Source organism: Anneissia japonica, unplaced genomic scaffold (assembly GCF_011630105.1).
Source record: "Anneissia japonica isolate Jap-2015-1 unplaced genomic scaffold, ASM1163010v1 scaffold287835_len3118868_cov185, whole genome shotgun sequence".
Classification (NCBI taxonomy): Eukaryota; Metazoa; Echinodermata; class Crinoidea; order Comatulida; family Comatulidae; genus Anneissia; species Anneissia japonica.
The window spans coordinates 652276-655868 of NW_022737223.1; positions in this window are offsets into that span (position 1 = coordinate 652276).

A 3593-nucleotide genomic window follows, 5' to 3' on the forward strand; every position below is an offset into this window, starting at 1 on the left:
TGTCACGCCACAGACCCCATATACATGGTCTGTGCTGTCTGTGGTCACGCCATCTGCGCTCGATGATTAGGTGAGGGGCTCTAACTCACAAAATAAGGTAAATTTTAGGTGATTTTTAACTACTTGAACGTGATGTTGGGGGTGGGGCGACAGAGGCGCGAGTATTTTATTCAGGGTTGTGTACCCTCCCCCCGCATCCCCTTGGATACGCCACTGAATATGTATAATATTATTGATCATGCACAGTATGTGTTTCGAGAACACAGCTATTCTATTCATTTGCAAACTATAGAAACACTTTACTAAACAAACAAATAATGTCAAAAAACTTATGTTACATATCACAATTATTTCGCTTTGTATCGAAATAAGACAAATAGAATACAAATACAAAATATTACTATAGGACCTCCGACACCTTTGTTATGCTTGGTGCTGATAGTGCTCCCCGCTCAGCTATTCTGATAATTTGGTGCCCCCCCCCCTCCTCGTTTGAAATGTTCTGGATCCGCCGCTGACTGTCATTTCACTGCTAAACAACGTGGATGAACCTACTTAAATGAATTATTTTATTTATAAGGTTTTGTTATGTTTGTTAAATTGCAATTAAATCAAATACTGTATAATCAAAATAATAGTTGACAATATGGCAGTTATCGTCAATGTACTCTCCTATGTCCAATCTGAAGTTTTCAGCTTCACTTCCAATCTCAATTGACTCGTAGGTGACGTGATAAGCGCTGTCATCTGTAGCTACCATATCTATCCGAAATGCATACTTTGCTGACGACGTAATTTTGTGGATTTTCTTGTTTCCAAGCCAAAACTCGCCGCTTACCAAATCCAGACGCATAATTTTGCCAGTTTTGGTTGAAATCTACAGAGCCATCTTCTCGACGCTGAAATACCTATAAGATTGTGATTTTTATTATTTCAATTATAGGCCACAGGCAGTGGTAGCGTCAGCGTCTGAATTATGGGGAGGGGGAAAGTGCAGGGGCAAGGTAAAGTCAGGGGGGAGGAAATATGTTTTTTTTTTTATAGCAGACCGGAGATACAATTTAAGATAAGAGATAAGAGAAAATTAACACGATTGCTGGTATTGATCGTATAAGCGCACTACCCCAGATAAGCAAATGCCTTGCGTCAACTTCACTAAATCTATTGATATTATTGGGTGGGAGGGAATTTGCTGGGGAAAATTATTCGCCTTCCTTTCTCCCCGTAGCGCCACCACTGGCCATAGGCCTACTAACACATTAAAGTATACAAATGACAAATAATATGCATATTTGGTGTAAAACAATTTAAAGACGAAATACCCATGAAAAAAACATCAGTGGGCATCGATTTTGGTCATCACTTGAAGAGAATCAGGTCTAGGATACTCTAGGTATTTACAAAATGACTAGGCCTACGTAATTTTAGCAAAATTTAAATTAATAATAACATACAGTGTGCCGTCCAATTTGTGACAACTTTTTGGACCTGAAAATTTCGTGTGGTCTCTGTCTCCAATTGGGTTAACTTTATGTAAAAGGATTAAACTTTGTTAGTTGGTACAGTAGCCTACTTTAAGTGGTCTGGAGTACGTCACACATTTGTCTGTCTCTATCGTAAGCTATAGAGGAACATTCAAAGTGACGCAAACACAGTTCTACACAATCTGTCAAACCCCTCACTGATGAATGATGTAGTGAATGACTCGACAGCAGATGCCCATTAGCTCTGGACATCGACAGGGCGTGGATTGCTGATTCAACTATAATAACGAAAATACTAAAATATAAATATTAATAACACCAAACAATTCCCAAAATTTTAGTTGTTTACATCATGTCTATACCTTACTGAAAATCAATGAAATCAGGCCTACATACCACCAGATGCAGAGAAAGTCAGCAGCGGGCTCAGGAGCAAGAAAATCAAGAACAACTTCCAAAGTTTGAATATTTTGTCGTTCACATCACAAACTAACACAATCAAAGTAGATTGTGTTAGTTGTGAAATCACAGTAGCGCGTCAAAACGAGTGCGTATTGGTTGTCAAGCAATTTTGTATTCTTTACCACACAAAAAGACCTTAACAACAACAGCGCGTATTTTGACGCGCTTTCTCGATTTCACGAACTAACACAATCAGTGTGACCACTGCTTGGGTATTTACCCATGATCTTGGGTATTTTGACTTGGTCTTGGGTTCTTGGGTATTCCGTTCAAATCCTTGGGTATTTTATATTTACTAAGAAAATTAAATACTTTTGTAATAGAGGAAGAATTAAGAAGTAACAAAGTATATTTCAGTCCATTCAAGTAAGCAAAACTCAACGAAGTGCACATAACATTGTTAATTGACTGTTAATTTCAGAATTGTTGAATTTGTGATTTGCGTTGCCATTGATCTTACCTAATTAATGCATTACATAATAAAACTTGATCACTGATCTACTGATAACACTGGCCGACTGAGGGCGTATTTTTCTATTCGTATTATCCCTCATGAATATTAATTTTAATAATTAACACAAACAATTATAATAAAAAATGGTTTATAAACTGAACTAAAAGGGAAACTATACATGCGAAAAACACGTTTTTTTTTCAAATTTTAATGCATTTTCTGGAAGCTTGGGTAATTTTGGACAATTTTTGCTGAATCTTGGGTAATTTCCACCCAGTCATTGGGTATCAAAAATTGTGAGTGGTCACGCTGAACACAATCTACTTTGATTGTGTTAGTTCGTGATGTGAGCGACGATTTGTTTGCTAGTGTAAAGATCCGATAATACACTCGTTCCACTGGTACTCTTCTACTGTCGGTTTGTATAAAACTGTAGGAGTTGAATTTTATAGATTGTTCATGTAAAGCGAGTAACTAGGCAACTTTATTTTATAATTATTGTATATAAAACTTACATTATTCATTATTATCATGGGATTTGTCAATTGTGTTTAATGCTTTGTGCCTGGAAATAAATAAAACAAAATCAAGTAACAAAGAGCCTATTTAATGAAACGAAATTAAGTCAACATAAAAAGCCTATTATCAATTTTTGCACACACACGACGAGAAACATATTTTTGTAATAATTGAATAATTGAACTATAAACTTGATTTGTTAAAAAGACTGAATTATTTCGAACAGTAACTTAAGATTAGAGTATAGATTATATTGATTGATTTGATTGTACTATTGCTAACTTCAATAAGAAATAATGTATCGCATTGTTCATGAGCAAGGTCATAACATATGTCGACAGCAATAGGATTCCGGCAAAGAAGTAAACGCCGACCCTGAATTTATTCAGGAGATTCATCACGGTAATTTTTTTTCAACCTTTTGTTGATAAAAATCGTTTCATAATCTTTTAGATGAATGTGAAAATCATGTTAATAATAGTAATTTTAACAAAGAAAATTTTACTTATGCACAATTAAGAGAATGATATTACTAATAATAATAATAATAATAATAATAATAATAATAATAATAATAATAATAATAATAATAATAATAATGGTTAACTACTAAATAACTATCTGCAATTACTTACTTTTGGCTGTAAAAAAGAAATAATGCAATTTTAAATTGA